This window comes from Python bivittatus, unplaced genomic scaffold (genome assembly GCF_059951505.1).
Source record: "Python bivittatus isolate LINGU-HERP-01145 unplaced genomic scaffold, Pbiv_v1 ctg000480_np1212, whole genome shotgun sequence".
Classification (NCBI taxonomy): Eukaryota; Metazoa; Chordata; class Lepidosauria; order Squamata; family Pythonidae; genus Python; species Python bivittatus.
The window spans coordinates 81,509,179-81,521,635 of record NW_028277075.1 but is presented as its reverse complement, the minus strand read 5'-3'; the positions used below and the strand labels follow the sequence as shown (position 1 = coordinate 81,521,635).

Sequence of the window (12,457 nt, the reverse complement as noted above, 5' to 3'; positions counted from 1 at the left end):
CAGGCTAAGAGGATAACCCTGGGAGACAGGAGGAACAGCCACAGCCTAGACAACATCTGATAAGACAAATCTGAGTCCAAAGGAGGGATGGGAATGGAGAAAGCGTCTCAGAAAGGACCTTCCCTACTTCTCTGGAAAGTAAAGGCAGGGAAGGGGGGAAGTGCTTTCAGACTTGCAAGACTGATGTTAGTCCTTTGAGGTAGTCCACATAGAAAACCAAACCCATGAATGCTAATACTATCTTTATTGTAAGATTACAGTAACAGAATTTCTATCAGACCATTGTCTAGGCTGCAGCTCTTCCTCCTGTCTCCCAAGATTATTTTCACAGCCCATTACACCTACCAAAGTCAAGAAACCAGCTTGGAGATGTGATAGAGCAGTTCCCTAGTGGGCCAATAGAACCTCTCTACTAATTACATCCTCTGGGTTAAAAAGCACTAGATAAAAAACAACCTATAAGCACATTCATATATTAATTTGTCCTAGATGCTACAAAGGTAGCAACTACCTTGTCTAACTCATAATAGCTCCTGGGTTGGAAACTCTACCAAGGTGTGATGACTAAATCCACCACTTCAGGGATTATGGTACTTTGATTATGAGATTGAGATTGGATGTGATTTCCATTTGAAAATTTAGTAGGAAGGTGGGGACTTCTGCGTGAATCATGGCTGACTGTTCGTGGAGATGATGACCACTGTGAAGAACAAAGGACTGGCAAGTAGACCAGTCCTTCAAAATCTCTCTGGAGAAGGAGAAAATGGGAGATTGTTCATGAGTGCTCTGAATGGCAGCTCCTCGCAAGGGGACCATAAAACAGCGGTCTCCTGTGGGTTTGAATGCCAGGAGCTAAGGGAGATGACATCTTTGCTCTCAGCAGCAGTGGAACCTTTAATAAGGACACTAAGCCAGCTAAACTCACTTTCTAATCACATTTGGAAATGTTCAATTTAACTACTTTATGGATATCTGAGGTCTTCAAAACAGCAAGTTTAATTTGACACCTGGGGAGTTTAACCTTCTTCTTTGGATTTAAGGAATTTTAAAGAGAGACCTAAGATTTTAAAATGATATACAACTGGCAAAAAGCAAAAAAAAAAAAAAAAAAAAAGATTTTGATTTAAGAAAGTTTTAAATGGGCTGGGAGACCACAGAGATTTGGAATACTGGTTATTTTTGCTGTAAGATTTGAAAAACAAGTATATAATTAAATAATATGTCAGTAGGAAATGACTGAAACAGAATTAAATTCATATTAGGAACTGAGGCTTGATGAAAGTTGCAAATGGACACTAGAGGGAATTAAAGGACCAGAGAGAAAAGAGTTAAAATGGCTAAGCCAGCTATAACTTTTACTTGTCTTAAAGAATCCTTTGAAAAATGGGCTGAGATATTAATATCTTAGAAATGATACAGATTTCAGTGGTTAAACTTTTAGAAGATGATGAGAGAAAAAATTAAAAAACAACTCTTACGTGACACAGACGTTATAGAATTTGAAGGTATGGAAGACAACAAAATTGAGATTACCAAAATGGGAATACAAAAGACAAATCAAGAAAAGAATCTGGATGTGGAATAGCTGTGACAAGAAATCCTGGATGATGCCTCTTTATGGGATTTACAAAGTAGGCCAGTGAAAGCTTTGAAGACTCCTCTTCAATGCCAAAGAGTGAAGAAAGATCAAATCCTGCAATGCTACAGGAATAATTTAAAGGTCAAGATTGTGAAGAGCAAAAAGAAGGACTATAAAGTTGGACTATCTGATCAGGGATGATAAAAGGCTATGGGAAGAAGAGTTTTTTTATTTGTAATTTTTAAAAAGGGTGAAAAGTTACTACATTAGCTTACGCTTAATGTGATGAAGGTTGGAAATGACTTCTTTATTACTGTCTTTGTTTCTCTTTTTTTCTTTTCTCTACTATTTTTCTTTTCTTTTTCTTTTCCCTGCATGTTCTGAACTTTTCGTTTACTTTCCTTTTTCCTTCTAGTTTAGTTTGTATTAGTTTTTACTATGTTTACTAAAAACTTCAATGAAATTATTAAAAATGAAAATTCAGTAGGAAAGTGATGTTATATCTAGCACAGATGCCAACCAGAAGAAAAGAAAAGAGTGGTTGAAAGCTCACAAAACCCTCTAGAGACTCAGCATCTGCTCTGGAGCCTAAACTGGATCCCATCCTTTCTAACTCTCCAGATCCTGAACAGGTTTCACTGGCTCTAACCTCTAAGTAGCCTCAGTGCTACCATAAGGTGGCACAGTTTACTGAGCATTGCATGAGTGTTGAGCCTCGGCAAAAATAAATGAGCACCAGCTGAGAGCTAACAAGTACCAGCTGAGTCCAGGAAGATACACATGGACAGCAGACAGCTCACCAGAAACAACATACATGGTCATTTCCTGCACCCAGAAATGTTAACTTTGATTTGACTGCTGGGGTTTCTTAACCATGGTTTTGACCTAGCCCCTTCAAATATAGTACTATACCAAAACAACTAATTTACAGGTTGGATTTGGAATTCTCTTCTGTCTCAGAGTATTTTTGTGGAACTGAGTGTATTCAGTTACAGCCAGCCAGAAAACATTTTCATTTCTGTCTCTTTCTTCAAATCTATGAGATAGGAACAGGTTTAGCAAAACCTTGTAACCATTTTCTGCAGTAGCCTTGCCAGGTTCTGAAGGTGGTCCCTGGATGTAGAGTATAAAGTCTGAACCAGCTGATTCATCAAGACTTGGCATATTAGGGAAAAAGAAACATCCTGGCCTCCAGTGCTTAGAACTACTCCTAAGTACACCAACTACAAAGAATGCAGCAAAAGCAAAGAATTGAGCTTGACGTGTAATTAGGTACAGAGGAAGTGGTCTTGATTATCATGCAGATATAGCTATATGATATGCTTTTCACCCTAGGGATACCAGGATCACAGTAAAAACACATGAAAACAACGTCCAGGGAAGTGCCAGGAATTTGAACGGATTCTTCCCATACATTAGGGTAGCAGCCTAAGGCCACAGGACTGCATATAGCCTATGAATCCTGTTTTATGGCACTGATGATGTTACTTAATTGGGTAATGAAATGTTTGCAAGCAAACAATCAAGGTCAGAAAGCACCAAGAACTCCACAGTTCAACCCTGAGCTACAGATATTGTGTCAAATATTGGGACACAAGTATGTAAAGGTGCCATCTGCTTGATGACTTCACTGTCTATATCATTTTGGCATCAAGCATTTGTTGCTGCTCAACTGATTTGGAAGCCTTTTTCAAGGTATGAAGCAGTCTTAAAATGAACCAAACTATCCCTCCAACTAGCCCACTGATTAATAACACCTCTATGAACTGGGGTTTCAATTGCCTGATCCCACTGGGGACAAAAATTAGAACTGCCTGCAAGCAATGCATGTGCTGTACTGCTATGAACGACAGCCACTATGCTCCAAGGCCTCTCTGCTCCTCTTCGCCAATAGATGGAAAAACAGCATATAAAGTTAAGCAAAGTCATTATCTTACTCCAAATGTCTACCAGGAAGAAAAACTGTCTGGCAGTTAAGCCACATTAATCAATTTATGCCAGGGCCTTCAGGCATCTGAAGGAATGATTGGATACTCGAGGCCTGAGCTAGGTACATAACGCTGCTCACTGATACTATACTGCATGCTTGAGGTTTTCCTGATGCTACAGGTGACATCTATAGAAAAGTCACCATTCCCAGCCTGGCTGACAACCTTGGTTTATTCTGATAAAGCCAGATACTGAAGTGTTGCTTTACTTAAAAAAAAAAGAAAAGAGAAGAAAATGAGATTCTCCACAAGCTTATGTAAAGCCAGACTCCCGAGTCAAGCTTAACTCCTGATGACAACATGGACATGGGCATATAATTCTCCTGGCAAACAATATGAAAGTGGGCTTGCCATGGCTTTTTTCTATGATTGTTTAACTTGCCAGTCTAGTCTAAAGACCTGGTATTCCTAAAGATCTCCCATCCAAGAACTGATTCCACCTAGCTTTTCTCAAGATCAGCCAGGATTGGCCAGGTTTTCCCCCTACAGTGACCTTGAGAACATCCCCCTTGCACCCCAAAAATAAAAAACTGTGACAGATGTGCCTATCTAGACCTCTTGCTTGTGAGCATAAAGCGGACTTGTCAAGAAGTTTCTAGTTCTCCCTTTTCATAATAGGCTGTTCATCTTTGTCTAACATCCTGACCTTAACTTTGTAAATGTCTCATGATTAAGTAGCTACCTTCTGTCATACGAACAACTGTATCTCTCTAACATACAAGTCTATCCATTGATTTTTATGTACACAGTTTTTCCACGGTCTTGTGCCAGGTGCAATTTATAAGCTCAGCAACAGATTAATTTCAGGGGAGATCCATTTGGCATTTAAAAATCCAAATGGAAACCTTACCTATTCAGAAAGTTATATAACAAATGAACGCCCTATGCAATAATGGAATACAAACTTTCCCTCCAGTCATAACTCAGAATAAGAAATCTTGGTTCCATTACCAAGCCTGTTCATCTGTATAAGTTTCTCTGCAGGCAAAAAGCTAGGCAACTCTTTGACGCCAAGTGGGATTGTTGTGTTTTGGAACTGAAATATTCCACAGTGATGTTAAAATGTTCAGAAATGCCCAGGATCTCAGTAAGAAAACTGCAGTATGATTTTGCCCTGGATGACTCTGGTATTTTAACAGCTGCATTACATATACTGAAAGAAATCTACCCCAATGGGACCTAAAAGAAAACAACGAACTGTGGAAAAAAAGGAATTTTAAGCACTTCTTTAAGTGTAGTGATTTTCGTATGCCTCTAATGGTCAAAATGGCTGTCTGAGGACTGAAGCCTATCAATAATTTGGGGAGGCAGAACGATTTAGAAAGGCGACAGGCATATGCATTTGTCTGAAATATCATATATTTGCTGCTGGAGTGTGCTCTACTCTAACACACTCAACATGCACACGAGACACACCCAATCTATGTATAGATTTGCACACTGTTATGGTGACAGTTTTACCAGTAACAAACCTGAAATTTCTTTTCTTATCCTGTTTCATGGAACTAAAAATGTGCAATATCCGGAAGCTCCAGCTGGTCCAGAATGCGGCCGCGCGAGCAATTTTTGGGGTCCAAAGGACCCATATAACACCTTTGCTCCATGAGCTGCATTGGGTACTGGTTTGCTTCCGGGTCCAATTCAAGGTGTTGGTTATCACCTTTAAAGCCCTACATGGCATGGGGCCAGGCTACCTGAAGGACCGCCTCGCCCCCACGATCTCAACCCGTCCCACCCGATCTCACAGAGAGGGCATGCTCCGGATCCCCGTGGTAAAAGAAGTTCATTTAGCGGGATCCAGAAGGCGGGCCTTCTCTGCTGTGGCCCCCACCCTCTGGAACATCTTGCCCCCGGAGGTGAGACAGGCCCCCTCACTCCAGGCCTGAGAGATTTGAAGACCTGGCTCTGCCATCTGGCCTGGGGCGGGGAGGGAGGATATCAGAAATGGGGTTGGCTGGCCCCTTAGTGGCCTGGTGTGGCCCCCATCGGCCTCTTGGATTTTTTAGCTTTTTTATTTTTTAATGCTTGGTTTTTATAACTTTTAATTGTATTTATGTTTTTAGTGTGTTGTAAGCTGCCCAGAGTCCCCCACTGTGGGGAGATGGGCAGGGACAAGTTAAATAAATAAATAAATAAATAAATAAATAAGATTTATGTGATCCATCTATAGGATCACATTTACAGAGGGAGGGAAGGGAGGGGAGAAAGAAAAAAAAGACTCCGTTGAGCCCTATGCCACTTTCCTCCCACATGGAGCTGCACACAGGAGGCATCCGAAACCAAACCCACACTCATGCATCCCGTTGATTCCAATGGGTTAAATATATGTTGAAGGACTGGTGAGATCAATACCACTTAAATTGCATGACTTTGGCTCCATTAAAGCCTTTGCTTGAGACCATTTTCTCCTATAGATTGATCTCAACTTTCTGCTCATTGCATGTTGATTAGGAATTCTGAAAGTTTATTTTATTTATGTATTTGTCAAATTTATATGGCCATCCATTTCATAAACAAGTGACTCTGGGTGGTGTACAACAAGACTAAAAACAATTAATATACATATATTTAAAAAATCATACTTCTGGAGGAGTGCCAGGGAATCAGCCCAGTGTTCATGTACTCCCTTCTCTTTTCTCATTGCCTGAAAAGGGCAACTAAAATAATCAAGGGACTGGAACTAATCTCTGTGAGGAAATATTACATGTGAGGTACTTTACATTAGACAAGAGGTGAGTAATACAATGGAGAAGAAATATATAAAATTAAGAATGGCAGGGGAAAGTAGATAGAGCTAGCCCATTCATGGTACTATAACCCAGGGTCACCCAATGGCACGAAGAGTGGAAATTCATGACAGAGGAAAGGACATGTGCCCAGCACATGTGAACTATGGAATGAAATAGATACACCAGATAAAGAAAAAGAAAGGAATGGTATGATTGGCTATTAATCAGGAAAGTTATGTATTACTTCCAGTATCAGAGTAATTGTGAAGCCAACCTGACTTCACAGAATTTCACACGGTCAGCTACATGGGACATAAAGTGCAGACATTTGTATCAGTATCTTCTCTGTCTCAAGCAGGATCTTCCTGAAGAAGGGCACTTATCTTAGTACAGTAGATAGCAAAAGGAGGTCCCCTAGCCTCTTCTCTTCCGTAAAGGAAAAGGATTTTTGTCTTTTAAAAAATTCTGGTGTGAAGTAATACACCAGGACTAGGAAAAAGGCACTAAGACACACACTCCTGAGACTCTGATTAAAGGTTGGAATCTATCAGAATATGGAAGATCTGAGAAGCAAGGAGGAAGCTTTCTTCCAGTGATCCATTCATCTCTAAGGAATAAATAACAAGTCTGAACTAGAAATACCAAGTAAGATTACTTTTATTTTGATATGTGTGGAGCTACTTAGGCTTTATGGTCTTTGATATACACTGTCTTGGATGTATATTTTCTCTCTGCAAGCTCAGTGATTGTGTATTCTAAGTAACAAATACCATTGTATAGTCTGCTGAGAGTCTTAGCTTTTTTTGTGTATTTTTTCCACTGGAAATTCTCTTGAGATACCACTGGCAGTTTTCACAGCTCTCTATTTTTACTTTCTCCACCACTGACAGTTTTGCATGTGACTAGTTAAAAGTTGTAAAGAATTTTATTTTTACAACTTTTATTTTTTCCTCTTTTAAGAAAAGTCAATTTTGTCTACAGTATATCTTGTGAGATTACTTTATCCCCCAGAGGAGGAGGGACAGATTTTCCTAGTAGCACATCCCAATACTACAGACCCAAGAGGTGGTGCTATGATATCTATCTTCCTTCCTTCCTTCCTTCCTTCCTTCCTTCCTTCCTTCCTTCCTTCCTTCCTTCCTTCCTTCCTTCCTTCCTTCCTCCCTCCCTCCCTCCCTCCCTCCCTCCTTTCTGTAAGAAACACAGTGTGGGATTTATTTATTTTATTCAATGTGATGGCTTACCTATCTCACCTACTGTAGTAAGGGAAGGATGGAAGATAAAGGCATCCTTCTAGAACTGAGGGGGTGGCAGCAGCAATGACCAAGCAGCTATACCAAAGCAGGAAGGTGAGCCAGATTGTGTAGATCCAGAAAGTTTCTGAAAGAGGAGGTTTGAGACCTCCAGTTTTTTTATCCAACAGACTCCACCAAGCAGCACAGAAACAGTATACTTTGGAGAACATAACTGAAAGGATATTAATATGTTTGCATCCTGCTTGTGGGCTTCTCAAAGGCAGGTTGTTTGGCACCATGGGAAAAGTTAACTGTGCCAAATAACCCTTTGGTTGATCCAGCTTAATTTTCAAGGAAAAGAAAGTTTCTTGTCTTGGTCTGTGGGTAACAGTTGGCAGTGTTTAGTATTTAACAATCAACATAGGTTAAATTTAAATTAGGAAGTAATTTATCAGGTTACAGTCACAAAGAGAGGAAGGGATAAAAAATGGAGAATTATATTTACCTTTTCATATGAAACACAGAAATGATAAAATATCCTAGGTCAACCTGGCCTTTCTGAAGTGAGTATATTCTTGATTCCTTAGCTCAGTGTATTAAGTTCAAAGTATAACTTAATCCAAATTTGATTTTTTAAAAGCTAGCATATAGGTAAATAGCTATAAATTACCACTTTCCATGAAGCCAAACTCTTTATTTTCATTTACTTTTTTCATCTATCATTTATCCCTAGCTTCTTTTGTATAAAACAAAGTTTGAGCCAAATGTTTTACCACTGACTCAACACAGTGGCTTTTTTGATATTTTTGCAAAAGATCCTGTACTGGTGCCAAATTCATCTTTTCATCTCTTCCTGCAGTGTACTTGCCTGCTATCCTACTGAAGTTAATGCAAATCTGATTTGATACATTAGAGCAGAACAGGTCTTTCCCAATTTATTTCTCTCACCAGCTTCTGCTAAGTGCCAATTTTAGAGAATTGTATTTTTCTCTACACATTACTATCCATGTCCAGTTTAGAAGCCAGAAATACTGGCTGCATTTGTACATAACACTAAACTTTTATATAGCACTACAAGAACGAATGATAGCAAGATTTGGCATCCGACCCTTTCTCTCTTTGAAGCAAATCAGCTTCAACCCCTAGTTTAGGAATCTCGTTTGCTTTCATCAAACATATTTACAATTCAACACTATGTAGGGTTTAGATATAGAACTAAATTATGGTTAATCTAAAATAGAACTTCAAGCTTCCAATCTTTATCTTGTAGCCACTCCAGAGAAGGAAGGGAAAAGTATGCAAGACCAGGAATCACCATGGTTAAACTGTCTGTTTCACGTAAAATCAGAGTGGCATGTCACCAAATAAATTGGCTTAATTTAAAGATAGGGGGTTGGCCATGTTGGCTTCTTATACATATATCCATAGGAATGTCTAAACTATTTTGCTGGATTTGTTACTTGCTCTGCTTCCTGGGCCCCTTTGATTTTGTTTTAGTTTTATCCTGTTTCTGTAATTAGTTGTATATTTATTGTTTTTCTTATTTTAAAATTGCTTTTTACTGTTAGCAGCTTTGAAAAGCACATTTGAAGGGGAAAATTGAGATAAATTTTAGAAATATTTTTATTGCTTTTAGCATACATAAAAAGTCAGAAATGAAGTACAACTAAAATGTAGCAGGCAGATAGATAGATAGATAGATAGATAGATAGATAGATAGATAGATAGATAGATAGATAGATAAAACTATTAGAATTCACACACACACATATATCATACCATGGTATAAATAAGAAGAGTTTTTAAACATCAAATTAACCATGACCATACAGAAAGATTTTACTCCATTTTTACTCTACATCAATATGAAACAATTTCATAGGTATAAAATAAGCATATATCAGCAATTTAAGATTTTAAGTCAAGTAGATCAGTGTCTTTCCAATGAAGTAAAACAATCTTTTTAGTTATAGTCCATACAGTATAGATCCAGAGTCCTTCAAAGATAGAAAAGTTCCAAATTTTTAGTATATACTTCACATTTACATCTTTATACTTTATTTCTTTTCCAAGCACCATATTAAAAAACTTGTAAATGTTAAATTGGAGCTATAACTACATATGCAAACATAAAACATACTCCTAACTCAAGGAATGTTTCCAGCCTTAATTATTCAATTCTTGTTGGTTGTATGCCATGAGCCTCACAATTGGTACCCATAGTAGATTAGTAGATATACATATGAAGCCACACTCTGTCTAGCTATACTCCATGTGTGGGACCTGTGAACAGAGAAGACTACATTGGAAATGTGTCTTTATTCACTGACATATGACACAGCTTTTGTGCATGGAGAAGATATCAAAGAGAATTGTCACATGGAGAGCAAGTTAAGATATTTGTGAAGATATCTAATTGATTTCTCTCTTCTTTCCAGATGTCTGGATGTCTAGAACCAGAGATGCATAGTGAATCATTTTGTAGAATAGAATCATAGAGTTAGAAGGGACCTTAGAGGTCAAATCCAACCTCCTGCATACTGTAGGATTCACTACACCATCCTCAACACATGAGTATCCAGCCTCCATCTGAAAATGTCCAGTGAAGGGGAAGAAACCACTCCTTGCAGTAACCTATTCCTCTGATTGACAGCTCTTACCATCAAGTTCTTCCTAATGTCTAATCTGTATCTACATCCTTGAAGTTCCATCACATTAGTTCTAATCTTACCAAACCCTCTACAATATGACAGCCCTTATTTGAAGACAGCTATCATGTCTCCTCCCAACCTTCTCTTCTGCAAGCTAAACATACCTAGATCTTTTAACCATTCCTCGTAGGATTAGGTTTCCAGACCTTTCACCATCTTGGTAGCCCTCCTCTGGACTTGCTCCAGTTTATCAATGTCCTTTTTAAATTGGGGTGTGCAGAACGGAATACAATACTCCAAGTGACCAAGGCAGAGTATAGTGGGAGAATTGCTTTGCCACTTTTCCTTGGTCTTTTCACAGAAGCAAATCTCAGTGGTTTGGGCTGCTCCCTTTCTCTGCACCTTTCCTTACAACACCAGGCAGGAAAGACACATGCAGTAGTGATTTCTGTAGAGGACACAAGGAGCCACAAAGGCATACAATGAGTCTTTGGGTTCCAGTATGCAAATGGAACTTAGGAGAACTACATGGCTCTTTCTTTGCCTTTACCTCTGTCTCTCTTCCTTTTGCATGTGCATGCATGCATATCTGCAAAGTGGAAGATGAAGGGATTCCCAGAGGGGCCCTCCAGAACCTAAGAGTGCATTTGCAGCCACTGGCAAGCCAAAGAATGTCATCGACTGCATAGAATGAGGCTCAAGGCCACTAGTTTCACCCTGAGACCCAGAAATTCATTGGGCAACTTGGAGCCAATCCTTCTTTCCCAGCCAAACTACCTCACAAAATTGTTGGTATGGGAGAAACTGGAGGAGGGTGCACTACATAAGCTCATTTGAGCTTCTGGAGAGGAGTTAGGCTATAGATCTAGCAAATAAATCAAATAAGGGAATTTCTCAATGCAACTGAATGGGGGAATTATACTATTTTCAGGAATCATGTTAGATGCATGGTTATGTAAGTGAACAAACAGAACAGATTTTAAAAAATCACAGTATATTTGAGTCAGCAACTTGAATTTGGTAGCTGGCATTAGGCATTAGTGGTTTACCCTGTGGCAATGCAACCTCTAAACCTCTATGCAGATTTACTGTACAAACCTAAATGGAGACATAGATTAGGCTCTAGGTCCATGCTGAGACATGAACACTTAATGGTGGGGAATGAGGGGAGGACCACTTTTCTCTCTGTTTTAGACTTTCTTTTCCCCTGCTCGGAAACAGATTGAGAGGTCATGGGTATAGTCATCTTTCCTACACTGGAACAAAGAAAGTTATATTTATGCTTTCAAAGTCATGCTTTATCATCAAAGATTCTCCTCCTACAAAATGATTTTAATGAGAAGAACTGTCAGAGGAGAGACAGTCAAGGTGGCTGTGCATTCCTCAAAACCAAGGTCAAGATGCCATGAAAAGATACAGGAGACTGTTGCCTAACAATTCCCTGGCATCAGAAATGATAAATCAAAGATGCTGGCATGTTACTGTTGACAATGTTATCAGCGGCTGTTTCACTCCTTCTGAATGCCTACCACAATGTTTCCCAACTTTGCCAATCTTCAGAGGTGTTGGCTTCCACTCCTAGAATTCTGAGCAATGGTCAGGCTGACTGGGGAATTCTGGGAGTTGAAGTCCACACTTTTACTTGGCCCAAAGAAAGCCAAGCTATATTCTTGATCTTGGGGTTTAGTATAAACAATGAAATAAGGCCATTTTTCCCAAGGACACTCTTGCAAATAACCTTCACACATTCAGTGCAGCACCAGCACCACCCCACACTCCATTCACAGTTCTGTAATTGCTGAAGCGCCTAAGAAAGCTAGACTGGATGAAGACACTGAGGAGAGTTATTATGAGCATGGATTGCTGGCTGGTTGCTTACAACAAAGGTATTCCAAAATAACAAAAGTGGTGCAGACAGAATGGAAATTCACACATGATTCTTGCTAGGATATAAGTTTAAACCCTAGAGGAAAAGGGAAAGAAGAAAGATATTGTAGGACTTACCAATCAATGGGAAAAAGAAATAGGGATGTACATCACACCACTTTTTTCCCTTCTAAAAAGTTTATTTTCCACATAAATATTAGAAAAACAATACACAGAAAGAGAGAGATGTATTTATTTATGCATATGAAAGAACTTCGGGCCAGAGAACTCTCCGAGTCAAAAGATACATCTCCTTAGGATCTCCATCAGTCCACAGTGTAATTGGATTTGTTCATTTCACTTGCTTTCTACTCTGAGGTGAGGCGCGCTGTCAGAATTTCCATTACAC

The 12,457-nt window shown here is 39.2% G+C and overlaps 1 protein-coding gene across 1 annotated transcript in view; it reads right to left on the bottom strand.

The window, feature by feature from the left end:
• The window catches only part of GLI2 (GLI family zinc finger 2), a 263,871-nt gene that overhangs the window by 214,744 nt on the left and 36,670 nt on the right, over positions 1-12,457 (bottom strand). The window lies entirely within an intron of this gene.